Source organism: Neoarius graeffei, chromosome 13, assembly GCF_027579695.1.
Source record: "Neoarius graeffei isolate fNeoGra1 chromosome 13, fNeoGra1.pri, whole genome shotgun sequence".
Lineage (NCBI taxonomy): Eukaryota > Metazoa > Chordata > Actinopteri > Siluriformes > Ariidae > Neoarius > Neoarius graeffei.
Window position 1 is genome coordinate 62,453,862 of NC_083581.1, and position 23,810 is coordinate 62,477,671.

At 43.2% G+C, this 23,810-nt stretch overlaps 1 protein-coding gene across 3 annotated transcripts in view; it reads left to right on the plus strand.

Moving 5' to 3' along the window:
* rerea (arginine-glutamic acid dipeptide (RE) repeats a) overlaps positions 1-23,810 on the plus strand; it is a 351,957-nt gene that overhangs the window by 245,411 nt on the left and 82,736 nt on the right. The window lies entirely within an intron of this gene.

The window sequence follows — 23,810 nt, forward strand, 5'->3', positions numbered from 1 at the left end:
TTCCTCCACAGTCCAAAGACTTGCGGTTTGGTTAACATGGGGGCTGAAGTGCCCTTGAGCAAGGTACCTAACCCTTAACTGCTTCCCGGGTGCTGTAGTATGGCTGTTCACTGCTTCAGATGGGTTAAATGCAGAGGATGAATTTCACTGTGTGCTTGACTGTGCATGTGACAAAGGCTGCTGCTTCTTTTTCTGATAAAACAGCTCATGGTGTTTAATAAAGAGCGTGAGGGCAGCTGGCCTGAATGCACATAACCATATCAGCAAGAGTGGTCATTAAAAACAAGCCACGAATTGCATGCACGCACGCACATAAACGTATTTGTGAGCATCCAAGGAGACTTGGGCACATGAGAGCAGTTCAGTTCTGCGAGTACTGAGCCTTCCTTTTGCCTCATACACCAACGGTTCATGGCACCTTGCGCTCAATTTTTAATGACCACGATTGGTGATGCCACTCTAGTACCAAAAATATGTACTTATGTTCTATCTGGGGGGGGGGAGATGATGCGTCCCTAGTTTAGACTGTTTCCCCAGTGTAAGTTTGCACCATCGTGCTTTGATCAATTAAAAGAAAACTGCATATAGAAGCACATCTTTGGAGTTGTCCACTCATTTCAGGCTGTAGCCCATTCTGCTCAGATTGCTCTTTGCTGACGTGTTTTATGTCGATTGTTAATCAGCCACTTTAAGCGCCTGCGTCTTCAAAGGGCATGTCATACAGAAAGCAAAACCCTCCAAGATCCAATCTGCTTTATTAGGGCAATGAAACTCCTGATTTATTTTCCCCCCGCTCCCCGGTCTGGTTGTTTGTATTCCCCGTCTTGCTCACTGCTCTAGATCGTGTCTGAGGCAAATCAAGTTTGATTAGCGCTTTGCTGAGATAATGCTCTGTCACAAGCAAATAGGCACATTATGGCTGTTCTGATGGGCTTTTTTTTTTTTCCATCAGCAGTAGGAGACAATTAGCTGAGAGTTTTCCCAGCTCACCCACTGTCCTGCAGAGTGCCGAGAGCAGTCCCAGGAGACGTTGTTAATGGCACAAAACAACTAAGGTGATGATAGAGGGAGGGCTGGGAGAGCAGGAAGGGATAAGAGGCCAGAGAGAGGCGGGGGGTTGGTGCACTGGGGCCTGGACATCAGAGCAGCCTTTAATCGGATTGCCAGGAAGAGTGCTGAGGGTGACACAAATTCGCTCTTGCCAATAATAATCGTGTGTTTTGTGACTATCTTCACCTTGATTAAGTGCAATTCAGGAGGTCTTTGTGCATCAGTGGAGATCAGGAGAGAAAACAGTTGATATATTAGCCTCTTTCTTAGTCTACCAGCTCTCCTCTGTTCTGTGTGTGTGTGTAATTAACGGAGGCCCATCTGCATTGTTGTCTGGAGTGGATTGGAGCTCTGCCTGCACTGTGCATTCTGGTCTGGTAAATGCACTGCCAGCACTTTCCCAACTCTATGAAAATCTTTAGAAACATTCAGCCCTTCTGTGAAGGTAATGAATGCAGCCACACAAGAGCAGAGGTGAAACTAGTGATGAGTAGGAGTGTTACAGTTTGAAATTCTCTTGGTATGATGACCAAAAAAAAGAAAAATCATGGTTTCACTGTATTATTAATATACCCTTGAAAACAACATAAGCTGGGGGTCAAAAGTAAATTCTATTGGCACATATTTGTGTCTATATACCTAAAACACAAGGGAAGCAATGCTCCTCGAATTATTCTTTCTTAGAATTATATTTTTCAGACTGACGTTTTCCATAAAAATGTCTTATGTTGTCAGTATTTATTACGTTGTTCTGGCATTGCTTAACCAAATGCAAACAGTTGTTTGGTTTAGTTAGAGGAAGCAACACCATGTTCTTCCATGTACTTATTAGCTGTTGTATATGATCGTTATGAACATGTATAACAGGGGTGGCAGTAGAGGTGGCTTTATAGTATATTTACAGCAGTAATGGATTACACAGCCAAAGGGTGCTCAATGCCATCGAGTCCACTGTGCAAGGAAACGGAGGTTGTTTTAGTACAAGTTAGGGGGTGATCCGAGACGGAATTTAGAGGAGAGGGACATGGTGGAAGCACAGCCGCACACAAAAGGGATGACGATGCTTTTGAGTAAGGATCTTGACTGCGAAACACATAAATGGTAATAGATGGGGGGGAAAAAAACCTGGGGTCAACTGTGCAGGAAAATGGGGACTGCGATAGTGAGGTGAGAAAGAGAGTGCAGGCAGGGTGGAGCAGTTGGAGAAGGGTTTCGGGAGTCATTTGTGATCGGAAAGTCCCAGCAAAAGTGAAAGGTAAGATGTATAAGACAGTAGTGAGACCAGCTGTGATGTACGGATTGGAGACCGTACGCTTAACGAAGAGACAGGAGGCAAAGTTGGAGGTGGCGGAGTTGAGGATGTTAAGGTTTGCGATGGGAGGTTGGACAGGATAAGGAACGAGCACATCAGAGGGACAGCACATGTGGAGAGCTTGGGAATGAAGCTAAGAGAGATGAGACTGAGATGGTATGGGCACATCCTGAGAAGAGATGCAGAGCATGTTGGAAGGAGAATGTTGAGGATGGAGCTGCCAGGCAAATGAAAACAAGGAAGGCCAAAGAGGAGATACATGGATGTGGTGAGAGAGGACATGAAAGTGGCAGGTGTGGTAGAGAAGGATGCTGAAGACAGGGAGAAATGGAGACGAAAGATCCGCTGTGGCGACCCCTAATCGGGAGCAGCCAAAAGATGATGATGGGGGGGGGGGGGAAACGTCTTCAGTATTTTGGGAAGTGATCAGTGATGAGTTAATGGTCCCATCGTACACCATGATTAACCATAAAACTGTGACCCAGTAACTGTAGCAACCCTCATGATGGGCACAAGTTGTCAGCTTACCCAGCTATCGTTATGTACCCATCCACACCAAGTAAAATATGCTTGAATTTTTTTTTTTTTTTTAAGTAAAAATGAGTCCCATAGATTACATATTAAAACATGAATCCAAGGTGCAGCATGGTCACTTGCCTCATCGAGTGAAATATTAAGCAACAGACATAAATTTGGTAAGCGACCCAAACAAAGCAGGGATGCCAAAACTTTATTCTTGGTGAGAATTGTGATCACACGTTGCTTAGGTGGGGTTTACATTAGACCGTATCAGTGGATCATCAGATTAACGTTTTTAAAACGATTAGTGTGCACACAGCAACGCCAATACACGATTCGCGTGCACATAGCAACGCCAATACACGGATACGCTCAGCTCCGCAGGCATCCTGCGCTCCAAATCACTCCGCCCTGAACAGCGAGTGCCCTCTGGAGGGTGCGCACTCCGGCCCTGCGCAGCTCACAGAGCGAGTGGAGCGCACAAGCAGTGATTTGGGACTGAGCCGCTGTGTGTGTGATCCCAGCGCATGTCGGGCATGCGCGTCACTTACCACTTGCAAGTGGAAGGATGGCAAGCCTAAAGACAATCATAACTACACAATGGGCAGTATTTGCATCAGTATTTGCAGTATTTTCATACTTTTATACTCTTTAATGAAAGGTGATACAAGGCGGAAGTCCGCGCCGTTTTTCAGCAGTCGCGTCACATGACCAATGCCAGCGAATCAGGAAGGTGGATGTCACAGTGACGTTGTCCAATGACGACGCCAGCTAGAGCTCAGCACAGCGTATCCGCGTATCTCAATGTTTACACAGCACCGGACCAGACACGATCTAGATTGAATACGTGGACGCTGGCGGATTCCCGTTTCCAGGCGTTTTAATGTAAATAGACAGTGCATCCGCGAAGAAAACGAGACAGATACGGTCTAATGTAAACTTGGCCTTAGTGAGGCAATGTAAATGCCTGATTGGTCACCTGGGCTCGTTATATGGGATATACACTCGCAGACCGCTTTATTCAGAACACTGGTACAGTTGCTCGTTCATAGTGATTCAGCACAAAGAGGCTGATCAATGGAGTGAGGTTCAAGCTGACAGGAAGGCTACAGTAACTCAAATAACCACTCTTTACAACTGCGGTAATCCGAAAAGCATCTCAGGAGGCACAGTGGAAAGAAAATGAACCAGGTGTTGTCGACACTTAAATAATAAAGACAAGTTAAATGTAGTCAGGTAGGATAGGAAATATATAAAATCTCAGCAAGAAAACATGACTGTGGTAAAATAAATTAAAACGCATCTGAAAATTAGTTTCTGCTAACGATTATGTAGCCTTTTGATAACTTTCTTTTCTTTGAAACTGACAGTTTCTTCACTCTGTTTGTTTATGCAGTACAAACTCCTCATGTAGGGCTACTGCTGATCACTGTCTGTGTTGGGATAAAAGTATTAAAAGCTCATTAATATTCAAATACTGTGTTTATTCAATCAGCTGCCTGGATTTATCCCCTAAGCCTAAAATAAGGAGTCTGATTCTCCTGTGGAACATGGCTGCCTGTTTATTTTAAATATTGAGCAATTGTTTGCTTGATTTTCTTTGTACATAAATGCAAAATTCATTCTATGTAAAAACCCATGTAGCGGTGATGAGCAAGTCAGCCTCATGTTTCACCTCTAATCCCATGCTGTCACACCCCATCTTAATTAGGACACTCGCATCTGTCTTTAGAAAGAAAAGCTCACTGGTTGATCCTTTATTTTTCACCCCCATCTCAGGCAGTCTTTCCATCTCATTACGCTTTTAGCACTTTAATTGATTTACAGCGACGAGCATCAGAGGGAGGGTCCCCTCCCCCCCCCCCCCCCCCCCCCCTTTGAATTTTGAATAGGAGAAGCTGGAATGGTGAGTAAGGATATTGGTGTATTCCTGCGCTGCAGATTTACAGTGTTTTTCTCCTCCATATTAACACATTCATTATATGTGTAACGATCACAGCTCCCCGGGGCCTGCTTTATCCTCTCATATTAGCCACACATCACGCTCTGTGTCAGCGGCGATATTTATGACTGCTTAAATAGAGAGGCTTCAGTTTTACATAATGATCAGAGTTTTTGGAGTTTTATTTTTACTGGTCAGGCATAGAGAGGACGTGTGTGTGTATGTTTGCCTCGGGCTCTTAGCAGTCAGTAGACTGAGCGACGTCACTCCGGGCACTTTATCTAACAACCTGGGAATCCAATTAGCACCGGGAGGGTAAAAACAAGTGAGCTGCTGCTATCAATTTACAACCACAGAAGGATGAGGATTCCTCTCGTGCTTTGTATGGGCTTACACTTATGACTTCTAAACTTTTTTCGTGTGCTCCTTCCTACACAGCACTTAGGCCCTGTCCACACGGCAACGGATTCAGGTGAATCCGATAAAATTGTTTATCGTTTCGGCCTGGCGTCCACACGGCACCAGCGTTTTGGGTGCCCCAAAACGAAATCTTTTGAGAACGGGTTCCAGAGTGGAAAAATCTGGCAACGGAGCCATTGCGAAGTCGTCTGGATGAGTAGAACGGATTTGTTTATGATGACGTCACAACCACATGTGCTTCACGCCGGGTAGAAGTGTAACGAACTCGATGCGAGTTGTCAACAAATCCTATAACTTGGTTCATGAAACGCGCTTACAAAATATTTTCACTGTGAATATTTATTGTGTAATGGTGCAGAGAGAGAGAGAGAGAGAGAGAGAGATAATAGCCCTTAGGGCAGAGTCAATCCCGCCAGCAAAAATATGGAAAAAAAAGGAGCGATCTCACCTCTTCAGATGTTGGTTTAAGTCCTACAATACATTCCTCAAAAAGGGCGTAGAAGAACAAATTAATCCATCAACGTGTAGCATTCAATTTATTCCGGACCATTAAAGACGCCGCCTTCTGCGTAGAATCATACGTCATCCTCGCTGCCATATTGGATGGGTCAAAGCGGAGAATAAAGATGCCTCATTCATGTGCTGCGCTTAACTGTACCAACAGGTTTGCCGTCCAAACGAGATCACATGGGATTATCTTTCACAGGTGAGACTGGAAAAATATTTTTCATTGTATTTGGTCATTATAACGTAATATTACGAACAGATTTTTCTGACTTTGTGGCTAATATGAAGTCTCGCGCATAATAGTTTATGCGCATGCGTCCTTCTTCTATTGTTCTGGTGTCTCCGATGGGACCGTCTTACAGCGCCCCTAGAGGTGTGGCATGTGCATTGCATCGTTTTCAGCAAGCGTTGCGTTGCCATATGTACCTGATATTTTACTGATCCGTTGCCCATGTGGACGTGATATTTTTTTAATAACATCTCATTGCTGTTGTCGTGTGGATGTAGCTTTAGTCTAGGTGTAACGATAATGCTTCCCATTCATTTAGCACCTTTTGAACACTCAGGCAGGATACCAAAAATAAAGGTGTATTATGCAAAATATCACTTGAACGATTACAAGGTCACGTCATGCGACGTTGCAGAATGACAGGGAAACGAAGCAACTGTTTTCAAAATGAGCAGTCGGAAAACAATTATAACTATTGTTTAACTGTTATAATTGTGTAATCATTAATTAAAAGTGTTTTTAAAAAATAGATTTTTAACATATAATCAGCTCCTAATTTGGCACCAGAGTTCACAGTCACAGAATCACTGAGTGTCAAAGAATATCCAAAAAAATTTGATTCATACTGAATTTGTTGCCGTGCCAACTCATTATATTAGCTTCTCTCTAATAGACCCTGTTCTGTTTGTATGAGCATGAGAATATGCTTTTGATAAGGATGTCTGCTAAATGCTAAGAGAAGAAAAAACATGGAAGAATTTATCACAATATTGACATCGCTAACATTTTTATCTGCAATTTCTGATTTCACGCTCACATTCATATCATATATGATTCTCACACAAAGGCAGGTTTCTTCTCCCTCTGTACTGTGTGTGTGTGTCTCTTTGTGTGTGCGCATACAGCTGCGATTAAGGCACAGATGACAGGGTTGCCCTCGCCTTGTGTAAACAGCTCCGTGGCACAGGACCGAATAAAGGAGATTACAGAGAGGGAAAATGGGGTGGAAAAAATGTGAGGTGCTGTTATGTTCCTCTCTCACATGCCCTCTCTGTTTCTATCCCCCACACACATACACATACTCAATCACTTTTGGTCTTGTGTAAGTAGATAACCTTAGGAGGGGCTAGCCTTAGCTATGAATCACTCTGCCCCCACTGTGTTTGCTCACCATGGCTGGCTTTATGTTAAATCAGGGCAGATATCTCTCTCGCTCCATCCCGCTCGCTCTTTCTCTCTCATTCTCCTTCTCTCCCAGGTGTGATAATGGGTTCCTGTTATGCTAACGGCAGTTAGCCCAGCCCCATTTCACAAGCCTCTAAAGGGCTACTGATGCATGCTGAGTTCAAGGACACTGGCAGCCACTGTGTATTTACTCCTTATCCTCAGCCCATTAGTGGCTGCACAATTTTAATATGATGACAGGTTGGACAGTTTCACAGCTCCAAACAAACGTTCTTTCTGACTGCAACATAAATAGGAATCAAAGAATACTTACATGTGCATGCTTCAACTCCCACTTCCTGATGGCAAAAGGAATGAATATTAATGAAAATCTTGCACATACATGAGCGAAATCTTTGTTCGGAAGATTTTTTTTTTCTTGCCGCTTGTTCTACATCACGGAATTTGATTAGTAACGAAGAATTATCATAATTACACTGAATGGGATTTCCTATTGGTCAGGTTTTGAGTAGTCAATGGGAGGCATCCACCATATTTTACTTGATATATGACTAATGAACATGTTAAAGATATTTTGTAAATACGTTTGTATATCTTTTATGTAAAATACTGAAAGTAACTCAGGCCCTGTCCACACGGCAACGGATTCAGGTGAATCTGATAAAATTGTTTATCGTTTCGGCCTGGCGTCCACACGGCACCGGCATTTTGGGTGCCCCAAAATGAAATCTTTTGAGAACGGGTTCCAGAGTGGAAAAATCTGGCAACGGAGCTGTTGCGAAGTCGTCTGGATGAGTAGAACGGATTTGTTTACGATGACGTCACAACCACATGTGCTTCACGGCGGGTAGAAGTGTAACGAACTCGATGCGAGTTGTCAACAAATCCTATAACTTGGTTCATGAAACGCGCTTACAAAATATTTTCACTGTGAATATTTATTGTGTAATGGTGCAAAGTGAGTGAGAGAATAGCCCTTAGGGCAGAGTCAATCCCACCAGCAAAAATAAGGGAAAAAAAGGAGCGATCTCACCTCTTCAGATGTTGGTTTAATTCCGACAGTACATTCCTCAAAAAGGGCCGTTCATTCCTCTTTCCGCGTCTCCATTCAAAAAACGACTACGTGATTTAAAGGGACTATATCCGTAGGATAAGGAGTGAGAAAGTGTGTGCGTGTGACAGTGACAGGGATAGTCACTGTGCGCATGCGCAGTTATGCGCATGCGTCTACTTCTATTGTTCTGGTGTCTTCGATGGGACCGTCTTACAGCGCACCTAGAGGTGTGGCATGTGTATTGCATCGTTTTCAGCAAGCGTTGCGTTGCCATATGGACCTGAAATTTAACTGATCCGTTGCCCATGTGGACGCGATATTTAAAAAAAAAATTCTTGTTGCCGTTGTTGTGTGGATGTAGCCTTATTCTTTAAGATCTTTTCTTATTCTTTGCTGATAGGACTGTTACAATTATTCATTAGTCTAATTGCAGTCATTTGAGCGGAGTATGTTGGTGGTAAACGTCCACAATTTTGTATTTGCATACAAGTATCGCATATGAAATAAGTAGCGTGACGTTCACTCTTTACTTGCTCTTTCCTTGTTCTCAGTTAAAGATTTGCATAAAACATGACAGGGCATTCTGTTACAGGAAAATAATCAATGCCAAAAACAGCATGCTCTGAAGTGTTTTATTCCTCTAATACCAGAAGAATTTGTCGATGATGGCAATTTGTCAAAGAATGATGTATCCTACATCAGAGATTTTTATCCAGTTAGAACTGCAGTATCGGTCAAAAGTTTGGACACACCTACTCATTCACAAGTTGTTCTGTATTTTGACTATTTTCTACATTGTAGAACAAGACTGAAGACATCAAAACTATGAAATAACAATACATATACAGGTAGTCGTCGACTTAGGCCCTGTCCACACGGCAACGGATTCAGGTGACTCCGATACAATTGCTTATCGTTTAGGCCTGGCGTTCACACGGCACCGGCGTTTTGGGTGCCCAAAACGCAATCTTTTTGAGAACGGGTTCCAGAGTGGAAAGATCTGGCAACGTTGCCGTTGTGAAGTCGTCTGGATGAGTAGAACGGATTTGTTTACGATGACGTCACAACCACATGACTGTCAGTGCTTCACGCCCGGTAGAAGTGTAACGAACTCGATGCGAGTTGTCAACAAATCCTATAACTTGGTTCATGAAACGCGCTTACAAAATAATTTCACTGTGAATATTTATTGTGTAATGGTGCAAAGTGAGAGAGAGAGAGAGAGAGAGAGAGAGAGAGACTCTGCCCTTAGGGCAGAGTCAATCCCGCCAGCAAAAATAGGGGAAAAAAAAGGAGCGATCTCACCTCTTCAGATGTTGGTTTAAATCCTACAATACATTCCTCAAAAAGGGCGTAGAAGAGCAAATTAATCCAACGTGTAGCATTCAATTTATTCCGGACCATTAAAGACGCCGCCTTCCGCGTAGAATCATACGTCATCCTCGCCGCCATATTGGATAGGTCAAAGCGGAGAATAAAGATTCATGTGCTGCGTTTAACTGTACCAACAGGTTTACCGTCCAAACGAGATCACATGGGATTACCTTTCACAGGTGAGAAACAAGAAGTTAATCCATCAACGTGTAGCATTCAATTTATTCCGGACCATTAAAGACGCCGCCTTCCACGTAGAATCATACGTCATCCTCGCCGCCATATTGGAAAGGTCAAAGCAGAGAATAAAGATTAGCTGCGTTTAACTGTACCAACAGGTTTACCGTCCAAACGAGATCACATGGGATTACCTTTCACAGGTGAGACTGGAAAAATACTTTTCATTGTATTTGGTCATTATAATGTAATTTTACGAACAGATTTTCCTGACTTTGTGGCTAATATGAAGTCTCGCGCATAATAGTTTATGCGCATGCGTCCTTCTTCTATTGTTCTGGTGTCTCCGAAGGGACCGTCTTACAGCGCCCCTAGAGGTGTGGCATGTGTATTGCATCGTTTTCAGCAAGCGTTGCGTTGCCATATGGACCTGATATTTTACTGATCGTTGCCCATTTGGACGCGATATATTTTTAAATAACATCTCATTGCCGTTGTCGTGTGGATGTAGCCTTAGACTGTGTTTGGTTATGACTGAGCGGTCGTAAACCGATCTGGTCGTAAGTCGGCCTATGTTAAATGAACCTAAGTATATTGTGATGTGTAATGATATTGTAATCATCTTAGTCTTATTTTATCAACAATTTCTTATTTCATTACCTCGGCTCATTATTTGGTTTAAGTCAAACACTGCATATTCAGGGGTGAAAGTAACTTTTATTTCTTGCCGGTATATTATTTTGAGCTATAGTGCGCATGTGTGCAGCGCGCGCCGAAAAATACACCTAATTATTTATTATTGTCTACTTATCAAACATTCACTAGGACTTCTCATCACTCAGTAGTACTAGTATAGTACTTTATCACGCTTTCATCCACCTGTATCAGTTTTTGATTATAAATAAATTGCAAACATCATTTCAATAACACAATCGTTTTAATTAAATTTTTTTTTTTAGCTGAACAGTTGAAAACTAACTTTTCATTTTGGACATTGGACACAGAACAGTGTAACAGAACAGAAAAGTGAAAGTTACTTTGATTACCAGCTGCGCACATTATAGCACAAGATCTGGTTAAGCCGTATGCGCGCTGTAGCTCGCTTGTTGTTTGTCCAGCGAAACACTGCACACATAATAGAAGAGGCTGGATGCAGTGTTGCCAGATTGGGCGGTTTTGAACATATTTTGGGCTGGAAACCGTCAGCAGTATCTGGCAACACTGGCTGGATGCTGGGCGCTGCCAGGAGCTGGGGCGGAAACTGTCGTACGCTCAGCTAGCTCAGCTGGGAAACACTTGCCAGTCATAACCCGACGGTCGTAAAGTCAATCGGTCGTAAGTCGCATAGGTCGCAAGTCGACGGCTACCTGTATATATTATTTACCAGCTGGGAGGTCCGTATCATGAAATGCAGTGATCGAGGTCTTGAAAATACTGACCGAGGCCTCTGGGCCAAGGTCACGGTATTTCATGATACGGACCGACCTTAAGCTGGTAAATAATATATTTCTTTTCTTCCTTTACCAAATTCTAACAGAAAATGAGACCGCCCAAAAGGGAAACCATATTTAGAACAAAACTGCTACTCAGCTTTCTCCTGAAATGTTTTCTTTTATTTCGTCTTCATCAGGGTAGTAAAACTCGCTTTTGCTGTGAACACTGTCGTTATCGCTATCCATGCTGTAAAATTAATGCCATTATACTGAGAAATGCGAAAATAAATGTTGACAAAAAATTGCTACCATGTTTGTTTGTTGTGAACGAGCAAGTCGCCAAAGGTCTGTAACCAGGGTCTGTATCGTAGGATTCTGGAACGCTCGCGAGTCAATCAGAGCGCATGATTTGATGGAAACCGGAGCGCGAAAAAGATAAATGGAATTATATGGTAAACAAAATAGCCACCGTTTACCTTGATGATGCTTTGCACACCATTGGTGTTATTTTAACCAGCTTCATGAGGTAGTCACCTGGAATGCTTTTCAATTAGCAGGTGTGCCTCGTCAAAAGTTAATTAGTGCAATTTCTTGCTGCCTTAATGTGTTTGAGATCAAACAGTAAATAGTAAACAAAAAATACAGTAAATAGCCCTATTCCACAACTGTACTAATCCGTATTATGCCAAGAACCGCTCAGCTAAGTAAAGAGAAACGACATCTATCATTACTTTAAGACATGAAGTGTCTTTTTGAATTAATAAAAATAAATAAGCTTTTTTCTTTCGATTACGTTCATTATGTCTTATATTAAATATAGTTAGTTTTTGTTTTTTTCTTTTTTATCAGACATCTAATTTTTGGGTTTGTTTACCTGACATGTTTCGACGTACAACTTCCGTCTTCCTCAGAGTGTCACCGGATGTTATTGGTGACGCATCTTTTATCAGCTGCTGTTTCTGAAGGCGTGGCCTTCCTGTCTGGTTTGACAGGTCGGTCATGCCTTCTACTGTCTTATATTGGGGAGACAGGAAGGAGTTTCAACACAAGAAAAAATGAACATAAGAAAGAGTGCGAAAAGGAGACAGCTACAAGACAAACCCGAACAATAAAAGAAAAGGCACAACAGGAAAATTATAAGTCAGCTATAACAGATCATTGCAAAAGGGAAAATCACATTATGGACTGGGGGAATGCCAGAGTCATCCGCACAGAAGATAACAAACATCAGTGCTGGATCAGGGAGGCCATGGAGATCCGTAAGCGAAGCCCGAGGTCCATCAACCGGGATGAGGGAGCATACATGCTCTCCCATACCTGGAGTGACATCTTGCAGGGGACGAACAGACAGTAGAAGGCGTGACCGACCTGTCAAACCAGACAGGAAGGCCACGCCTTCGGAAACAGCAGCTGATAAAAGATGCGTCACCAATAACATCCGGTGACACTCTGAGGAAGACGGAAGTTGTACGTCGAAACATGTCAGGTAAACAAACCCAAAAATTAGATGTCTGATAAAAAAGAAAAAAACAAAAACTAACTAAAAATAAATAAGCATTGAATTACAAGGTGTGTCCAAGCTTTTGACTGGTACTGTACATTTAATGTTGCGGAACGTCCATGAAAGCAAGTTACTTCCTGTTATCACATGCATTTTGTCAGCTATAAACAGTCTTCGCTCACCGGCCTTTCTTTTTCTCCTCGTGTTATGGAGAAACCAGAAAACGCAAAGTGGTGGAAAACTCTGTTGACTTTTACAAAGTGCTGACACTGGAGACTCCTTGCTAAAATGTTAAGCCTAGGTCACAACCGGACGTACGATTGTTTTGGCCGTGCGATTTTTGGCGTTTCCCAAATCGCTGCGTTTTTTTTTTTTGTTCGTGGAGAAAGACGCACGTTGGCCGTAAGTTTGTCTTGCAACCTGAAAAAAATGCAAGCGCCCGTAGAGTTTGTTTGACATGACAAAGAACCTCTGCGGCCAGTCTACGGCTCGAAAATCAGCACGTCACACGCGCGCCCTCCGTGCGTTTCTTGCGTTTTTTGCACGTAGACCGGTCGTAGGAGCACGTACGGCCGGTTGTGACCGAGGCTTTAAATCAGCATTACAAAAATAAACTCCTTACAGAAATCTCTACAACATCGTCTGAGTGTGTAGAGGGAAGTTTTTAATCCAGGGTTCTCTCTTGAAATAATAATAATAAAACAGATCTACGGTGTATGCAGTTATTCCTCATTATTGTGGCTCTCGCACCCCTGCCGCTTCAGATATGCTTTAAATTTACATTAAAATGTGCACTAACCAAACATGATGGGACTTGTATGTGATGGTACGCATTCTTTGTACTAAAACCGCTGTATACAGAGTTTGATCACATTACCGTGGTGTAACTGAGAAAGAAAGAAATGGAAAGTGTTCCAGCTGTGCCTGATCTCCTGTACTTCGTTAGCGATCAGCTCTTTATGTGGCTGTGTAGTCACACAGCGGCACAGCACAGCGTTATCTCTGAATTCCGACTCACTCTTTGACACCCGATAAGTTAGGATCAGAGCCCTCGGCTTTGCCCGAGAGGGAGGAAAGAGAGAGGAGAACGACAGCGATCTCTCAGTGGGGGGTTAGACACAAAGTACATTGTACACCAGCGAATCAATCATGAGCAGCACCTTCACACCAGCGCCTTTTCTGCTCGATACACTCGTCCAGACTCTTTGTTTGCTGCTGTCTTCCCTTTTCACATCTCCCTCTCTCTCTCTTTCTTTTTCTGTGTGTGTTTGTGTGTCCCACAATCTTGCTTTCCTCTAATTTCAGCTGCCTGATGAGTGACTGTGTGTTTGTGTGTGGGCAACCCCTCCCCCATCCCTGTAGCTAAACTAATTTGCTGATATTGGCCAGCTCAGCTGCAGCACGGCACAGTCTCTAATGGAGTGATTGCTGCTTTCCTCTGGGGGCTCAGCCGGGAGGAAAAAAAAAATCCCTGGTCTGTTCCACTCGCTCTTTCTCTGCTTATGGACATTTAATTAGATGCGATGTACAATACAATTATCTGCAAGGATTCATGGTTTTCGCCGAGCGTGACTGGCTGGAGGGGGGCAGATGCATGTTATTGTTTGCTGATAAAGACTTGAGTCTTTTTTTTTTTTTTTTTTTTTAAATTTAAACGCCTCACTTAGTGTTTATATGAGACGTGTACAAGCATGCGTCCTGGCTGCTAAAGGTTAGCTGGGTTTGCACCGTCCTTCTCGCGCCGTTTGGTAACAGAGCCGAGACTCAGAGTTTAATGATTTACTGGAAACAATAGCTTGGGGCAGTGGACAGGGAGGGCACAGCAAACTGAACCGGCCTCGCACTGACCCCTGAGTGAAGCCAAGCAGCAATTAACACACATTGATTACTTTTAGTGTGAATATAGTGCGGATGTGGTTTCAAAACGTTTGGCGAACCTTCCTAGATTGAAGAGCATGCAATCTTTCATGCATAAGATGCAGAGTGCAATTCTCTCCTGATGGCTTTGCCACTTATCTCAGAAGCTTGCTAATGTTTCTTAGTTTTAATTAAAACGCTGGCATAAAGATGCAAATATATGTGCATAAATGAGAAACTAGAGACAAAAGAATTGTATTTATTTATTTATTTTTTTAAACACAATGCAGCTTGTGCGTTGCATCTTCGGCAAACGCACATTGTCCCACAATACTTAGTGTAACGCATACTACTTTACCAGGCTGTAAAAATGGTTTAAACATTATCTCAGATTTGCATGAACAGGAAGAAAAGAATTATAACGTGTGCAATCATGACACTGTGAAGAGGAAGCATTAGCAACATAATGAATGGCCAGTGTGTCTATTAAACGCTCTCTGTGGCTGTGATTAAATCCTCATTCAGCCTGGCTTGGCTGGTATGAGTGCTGTCTGCTCATCAGTCCACAGGATTCTGTTTAGACCACCTCTCTCTCTCTCTCTCTCTCTCTCTCTCTCTCTCTCTCTCTCTCAGCATTTTGAAACGCAATTATGGATCAGTGAGCAGCGCCATCAGTTGCAGTACTTGTTAATATTTATTGAGCAGCACGCCATCCAGCGCCATCTTTACAACAGTCATTAAGCACCTTGAAGAAATAGGCTCTGATTCGCTTTCAGTCTCTTTCTCTAATGCTTTCATTGTCTCTCTGGCTCTTCTGCATTTGTTCATTCTTTCTTTCTTCATTTCTCCCTCCCCATGCTTTCTTCAAGTGCCAGTGCTACACTTGATGTACCCCCCTCCTTTCTTTTTTTTTTTTTTCCTCCCACCGGCTGCTCAGCCTGTGGAAACAAGCCAGCAGATTTGCATGTATAAATATGTAAAGGTGTGTGGCTCACCAGTAGCTCTCAGGTACGCTGTGCTTTTATTGTGTGCTCCTCCAGTCCTGCTGAAAGATGACCCGCAGCAGCAGACTTCTGAGGAGCTCGAGTACTCATGTCATGTATAACGGAGAGTGAAGTACACCTCCATGACCTCCGTCTGTAGGGAGCATATTTAGAACCATGCGCCAATACTATTAAAAGCAGGCGCGGGTTTTCCTGAGTATTTCAGGTGATTTTATTAAGCAGTAGCGTGTACTGACTCTTCAGTATATTTGTTTTGAATTAGCTTTTCATTGAATTAGGTTCTTAGCAGTGCACTTTCTGCTTATTTTATTGCTGCAGTTTATTTGTTAAAACCCCAACTCCAAAGCCCTTAAAGCACTGCTTCAGCGTTAAGAGTAAATCTGCTGCGAAAATGCAGGCTTAATGGCCGCGTTTATTAATGTACACTCGAAATTCCACTGAAAGAAGCATTAACAGCACTGGTGCTAATGACATTAGGCGCTTAGCTGAGCACGGTCCTTCAAGCTTCAGCAGCAACTGCATTCAACTGGGCATTTTTCCAAAGCTAAAAGGAGGACTTGTGTCTGTTGTACATATTTAAAGATACACTCAACTGCTCGTCTAAGAGCACATTTTAGGTTCGATTGTACACACAAGTCTGGCAATGAATAAATAAAGCGATCCTCAAATCTCAAGGCTGAAACGGTACTGTAGTCTGGCCATGAAATCCGTAATACAGCATAATCAAGCGTAATTCAAGAGCTGCTTCTCTGCTTTTATTTGTTTGCCTTGGATTGTTCCTTTTGCCTCGTTTCTTTTTCTTCACAGCTCCTTTTTTAGTCAGTAAACGCCGTTTCAGAGAGCAGCTGTGTACAGGGTATGGGACAGAGGGAGCAGGAAGAGGAGAATAGAATCAAATGGAGAGAGAATCAAACAGAATCAAAATGGAGATGTGTGAGGTCAGAGACAGGGTAGAAGAGCTGTGGCTGATGATTACATTGCCAGATGGAGCAGGGCGAGTGATGCTGGAGGTTGTGAGGCTTGAGATAACATTTTCATAAGACTCCTGGAAGCGCAATCAATAGCGACTCCACAATGGCGAGACTAAATTATTAAACAGAGCTATTCTCACCACTTTTCATTATCCGGGCTTTACATTGCACAGCCACCTTCACGTGTGCCAGCCCAAGTATTTGTATTAGTTTTATTTATTTATTTAAGGGCATTGTGCTTGATTTGAAAAATGCACAGTACAAGCATGTGCAATTAACATACTTTTGAATAAATAAGATCGTCATTTATTTTCCTGAGATCAGTAATGAATTGTTATTAACTATAAAACAAGATGCTGATTTGAAATTAAATTGGATTAGGTTATCTCGTTCCTTGTTGGGGGGGGGGGGGGGGGGGAATTTAAACAAAGAATTTAACCGCTTACATTTTTTGCTGTCGCATTTTATGATATGCAATATTAACTAATTCAATATTAAATATGTGGGTACTGGATATTAAACTGAAGGGTTTTGAAATGTACGAAGTTGCATCTCGCTGTACTGTCGCCTTGACAGCAACTACGTTTATTGCAGAGGCTCCATCTCTCCCATTAGGGAACATTTAGAAAATCCTCCTGACCTCCCACTGACGACATAAAAAAAATCTCCCGCCCGCCCTTACTACACATGATTTAGTTTAAAAAAAATATAACTTGATACGTTTATGTTGACGAAAATTAATAGTTGACCTTCCGCTTTTCGTGTAGCTGACATTGTATGGGTGAACTCAAGTGTGTACCCCGCGGTATATGCCGATTACCCGGTCGGTACACTGATTGGTGAAATGGGGGGGATTGGAGTGAATGCTGGAGGCATGCGCGCGCAGATCAAGTATGCATATGAATCGAGCAGAATTCAGTACACCGCGGGGTACACACTTGAGCCACTCAGTGTCTTAGCAGTTACCGATAAAGCGTACAGATGGCACTATTAATGATACGCGCGAGAGAACGAGAAAACCCGCGGCACTCAACCATTTTGTTTGTTTTTTCGTGTCTGCATTTATCGCCTGCTCATCTTTAACTTTGTTCTCTTGAATGAGATAATAAAACGAAGTTCTGCTGGTGGAAATGGCGAAAGCCAAACTACGAAGAAAAAATATCAGAAAATCACCAAGTTCAGATCGCCCGCCACGATGGTCGCCAGGGACGAATAGCGGACTGTTTTGGATGGCAGCGAGACGACCCTATATCTGACAAGGTTAGATCACCAGACCAGACGTTAGATTCTAACGAACTTGTCTGACTTTTTTGTCTGACTTTTACTAACTTGGAATATTATTAGAAGAACATTATCATCAGAGGGTCTACCATTGGCAATTTATAATCGTCATTATTGACATTAATATGCCTAAAGTCGATGTTAAAGTTTGGTCTGTAGTCACTGGATTTATCTATATCTGTTACTATTAGTAAGATTTAATTGACACGAAATGTGGTGAATCATTTATTTATTTATATATATATATATATATATATATATATATATATCATTATCTCTAGCCGCTTTATCCTGTTCTACAGGGTCGCAGGCAAGCTGGAGCCTATCCCAGCTGACTACGGGCGAAAGGCGGGGTACACCCTGGACAAGTCGCCAGGTCATCACAGGGCTGACACATAGAGACAGACAAACATTCACACTCACATTCACACCTACGGTCAATTTAGAGTCACCAGTTAACCTAACCTGCATGTCTTTGGACTGTGGGGGAAACTGGAGCACCCGGAGGAAACCCACGCGGACACGGAGAACATGCAAACTCTGCACAGAAAGGCCCTCGCCGGCCATGGGGCTCGAACCCTGACCTTCTTGCTGTGAGGCGACAGCGCTAACCACTACACCACCGTGCCGCCATATATATATAAAAAATAGAAAGAGAGAGAGCCTTCGCGCCTACGGCGCTCAAACTTGTCTCCCTCCAAGCTACTCGCAGAGAGGGAGAATCTCCCTCTTTGCAATTTCCCAAGTTGGAGCCTCTGTTATCGTCATTCCGTATTGTGTAATTGTCTTCGTGTCAGTGACTCAAACAATAATGAGAATAAATACAGTAATACGCGACCTAATATTACCTACATACTGCCTAAAGCTAGCAATAAATCTAGCGAACATAAAGAATAATACATGTGGTGACCTGGGAAAACCTGTTAGTTACTGTGGTTGAATTCTGGCAGCCAGAAATGCAGAAAAAATAAGGTCTTCTGATTTGTTGATAACATACTTTGACACTCGTACTCTCAGAAAACACAAATATATTTCACTTAACAACATGGGAATGTTTTTATCCGTTTTTTAATCTTGCCTCGGCCATCTTTCTTTAAATATGTCTAATACTTGGCTTTGTGAAGGTGACATACACACTGAAATTTCAGAAATGGCCTAAACAAGATGCGTGTCAACACTGAGACCAAATGAGTAGAGTAGTTAGAGATGTGTTTCTATAATTTGTGATTAGATCCATGAATAATACTGTGATTTGTTGCACTCGACTTGTACATGACGTTGAGGCGGGGCTCCAGGTTCAGCCTGTCCAGAGAGTACTGACCTGATGGTTAAGAAACATGTTGACTGGGCAAATTGCTGATCCTACATAAACATACTGGCAATCCTGTTCACATGTTTACAGTTCCAGCATTTGAGTTTGGTCTTAATACAGCCGATAAGGCATTAGTAATCGTCATACTCGGTGTTACTTTTAAACCCCTTGAAATGTGCAGTGCCACGGTGGCAGTTTTTGGCACATCACAAACAAATTGCCTCCTCTGATGTCTTTACTGGTGTCTGAAGCGGAGAACAGTGAGGCCTGGCATTCAGCTCGACTGTTTCATCTTTAAAAGGAAAAAGCAGACTTCTCTATCTTTTTTTTTCCCCCTTGCTTTGATGTCTGTGGGGAAGAGAGAAAGTCATGTAACAGATACAACCAAGAAGGTAATATTTACTCTTTTATTACATTACCACAGGCTGTAATAAAAACAAGCCATCAGCCTGCCATAATCTTCAGCATTTTAATTACATCTGCCTCATCACATTAAAATGGTGGTAACAAAGCTGCTAAATCAAACTGAAAGGATCTCCAATTTTAGGGTACAAGATGTTACAAGGGAATTTGCACTCAGTCGGGTTTGTTCTCAACTCATTTTTCCTTGTTAACTAAAAACGTTTCCCCTGCCACCGCTGACTCATGTTTCAGAGTAAATCAGTATGCACTCATTAGCAAAATTCCCCGTATTCTAGTGGCACAGCCTGTGCTACTTATTGAACCTATCTGCTTTTTCCAAACACGTCAGCTCGGCGTGGCCTTTGTGAAATTGGATCCCCTTGACACTGGCTAGCGATCCTTACTCCCCTGCTGGAGTCATGACACCTTACACAGCTTCCTTTTCATCTGCCGCCCTCCCCCCCCCCCTTTTTTTTTTCCTGCTCTTTGCTGCTTTCTTCTACGTTTCCTGGAGGGTCTCATCACCGCTTCTCACTCAGCTGGTCCAATTTCCAGCTTGTCCAAAGTGTGATGTGCCAATAAAAAAGGGGTTGTAGAACTGGATATATAGTTGTGTAGGGTTTACATGCCTCTGTTGGGCGGTTTTCTCTATTAAAGTACACATGTTGCAAATTAGCTCGGCTGGAGCCTCCTGTAGGGAAGAGGAGCGGGAGGGTGAGCTGCTCAAAAGAAGAAGAAAAAATGTTGGATGCTAGGTTTTGAGGATTTTTTTTTTGAACGTATAGAAGAGTTGCAACTGCCTGCACACGTGTGTGCTTCTTAGGTCACATTATTTGCCTTACTGTAATCCAGCTCTTTTCCTTTACATGGCTGTATTTACTGTAGATATCTCACTCAGCTGCTTATGATTCATTATCGACCCTTTTGTGTTAAGATGAATAGCTGCACTTGCTCTGTGCCTGACATTTGGTTTCATGAATGATTTAAATATCTCTCTTTAATGCGGTTTTATGTATAGGCTCATAGTTGCAAGCGTATCCCCGAGCAACCTGTTTAGCGCCGCGAACTGATTGCATGGGGTGCCATTACTTTTTGAACGGCTGTCTTCTAGGTTTGAGTGCTCCTCCTTGTGTCAGTCAGGAATCAGCGTGGATTTTAAAAAGGGCAAAATGCATCGTCAAATCTAATCAAGTTCAACAAGTCGTGGCGCCCAGACGCCGTCAACTCGCAACACGAAAATGCGCGAGATCTGGTCTTACTCCATTCTAATGCTAAGCAAAAGAGCCACGTCTTTCCATTCTGCACCGAGACGTACTTTGCGAGGCAGAATGTCTAGTCCTTCCCATCCCCCCCCCCAAAAAAAAAAAAGATCACGAAGGCAACATGAGTACTTTTTGCCTGATGCTGAATCAATCCGTTAATCAAAACTTGATACTTGTGAGCTGTCACTTTACACTGCAAATGTGTCCATCCTTGTTTGGCAGGATTTATTTATCCCACCTAGCTTGAAAACAGCTCGTTTTATGCGGTGTAGAAGTATTTATTTATTTCATTTTTTTCAGAGCCCATTCGCCCCGAGATGCTCTCTGTAAAGCCGAGATGAGGACGCAGCAGTATTAGCAAGCCTGCTAATCTTAATTGATTTTTTTTTTTATACTGCCTTTTTTTAGAGCACCGTTAGCCATGATTTCATGCAAATCCTGTCGTTTGAGGAAATTAATTCACAAATCCATTATAGGCTAGCTCTAGCAAAAGGGAGTGGAGGCGCTCTAGAGGGATTCTTATCAAGGACAGAATGTTTTATTTATTTTCTCCCCGCACTCGTGCTCTTTCTCCACTCGACTCAGAATTCATAAACACTCAGACAGAGCAGCCGTGAGCTGCGAGCGGATTCATCAGCCTCCCATAAAGAACAAGGCGCTGGGCGATGGAGTACTCGAGCGCTGAGACGCTAACCTTGGGCTATTGAACATAACGTCCCATTTATAGATTGAAGTAATGCTCTGGCCATTTGAGAGGGAATAACTCTTTATAGCTGTAAGATAAAGTAATGAGTGAGGCTAAGAACAGATCATCATATTGAATACTCCACCTCCATGCTCATTCTTTCTTTTTATTTTTTTGTCTGGGTTTTTTTTTTTTTTTCCCTGTTTCTCTTTGCAAAAGCTCTCAATCCAAGCAGCGCCATTGATAAATCAGTAGCTGTAGGCGCGCTCAGAGTGCAGGTGATGCTCTCCATTTGTAATCTCCTCCATACAGTGGGGATGCGTGTCCAGGCTGAGCCTTGCTGACTGAAAGGAGACATGCCACTTCTGCTTTCCACTGCAGGTCAAATGGACTGATTTAATGTGCAGCTCTCCCTAGAAGGTGAAATGGAGTCTGGCAACCTGTGTGTGCACGCGGCTCAAACCGATTGAGATCCCCGTCTTTCTGTCAGCATGACACACTTGCTCTTTCAGCGTTCCCTGGTGCCACTCAAATATTTGTGCTACACATATGCACTGCGATTGTGACTCCTGAGGAATACAGAATGGAGAGAGTGGGTGAAGGAGAACTCGCCACCACTGTGCTACCTTCCAGAAGCAGCCTGTCATGAAACGCCAACTGCAGCATGGGTTCTAGATGATATTTGAATGCATGTGTTATGAAGGTGGCTAAGCTGAGAGAGTAGGTGAGAGGGGTGTGTGTTTGTGTGCATGTGCGTGTGCTCTGAGATGCTGAGTGAATGAGAATCTCATTAATAGTGCATTGATGGGGATGAGTGGGATGACGGCTGGAGACGGAGGCACGCCGAGCCGGGCCTGACTGAGTGCCCTTCATCAGGTGACATCGTCATGGTGATTTATCCCTCCTGTGTAGTAGAAATGAGCAGACAGAGAAAAAGAGATAAGGGAAAAAAACAGAGCAGGAGCAGCTGAGAGAGCCACTGGAAGGAATTCTAATGAATTCTGACGTGATTGATTTCTCTCTGAGCCTTAACCGAGACAGGCGGAGTCTCCCTCTTTTCAGTTATGAAGCGATGCTGTCATGCAGATAAGATGAATGGCGTGCTTTGCTATCTTTCGACTGTGTGTGTATGCCATGAACATGGTATTTATGACAATACAGCCAGGTGTTGAATTATAATACAACACTGAGTTGTAGATGCTAGTTAATTTGTTAACACAGCCCTTTATGGGTTTTTTTTTCTCAAATAAAGCTGGGATGTCTCTAAGGCACATCATCAAAGGCAGAGCACTATTTGTATGTGGTACATAGCTTTGTATATGGGCCAATTGATCATGGCAAGCCTGTAGAAGCAGGGCAGGCTAATTCAAAAACTGGCCATCTTCTCAGATGTTCAGAGCAGCTGGCCAATTTAGTATTTAAAAGGTGCACTTTCTTTTTAGCGGTTCAAGAAGCTGAAAGTGCTGCTGCATCTCCACGCTCTGCCACGGCTGCCTGCCTGCTGTAATTAGGTGCGAAGTGTTTGCTGCTGCAAAAAGGCATTTAAATGCCAAACAGTGTCCAGAACAGGTGTGTGATGAGAGGTATACTGCCCCTCGCTAAGCTCGCTGCCACGCCTGGATGGAGGGGTGAAAGGGTATTTGAGAATTAAGTCGGCTACTGTGCGAGTGGAAGTGCTTGGTAGTCTTGAGTTGCTAATGATCAGGAACCATCAACGCTCCATAACAATCAGCCACTCCAGCAGTCAGTCCCATTACACAGGCGGCCATCAGAGAGCAGCACGAAACCCGAAGCATAGCTTTAATTAACGAGCAGCAAGTCATATGGGAACATGGAGATTTTTAGACTTGTATGAGAAATTATTATTATTATTATATTATTATTGGGGCGGCACGGTGGTGCAGTGGTTCGCGCTGTCGCCTCACAGCAAGAAGGTCCGGGTTCGAGCCCCGTGGCCGGCGAGGGCCTTTCTGTGTGGAGTTTGCATGTTCTCCCCGTGTCCGCGTGGGTTTCCTCCGGGTGCTCCGGTTTCCCCCACAGTCCAAAGACATGCAGGTTAGGTTAACTGGTGACTCTAAGGCCAAGTTTACATTAGACCGTATCTGTCTCGTTTTCTTCGCGGATGCACTGTCCCGTTTACATTAAAACGCCGGAAACGGGAATCCGCCAGGGTCCACGTATTCAATCCAGATCGTGTCTGGTCCGGTGCTGTGTAAACATTGAGAATACGCGGATACGCTGTGCTGAGCTCTAGCTGGCGTCGTCATTGGACGACGTCACTGTGACATCCATCTTCATGATTTGCTGGCGTTGGTCATGTGACGCGACTGCTT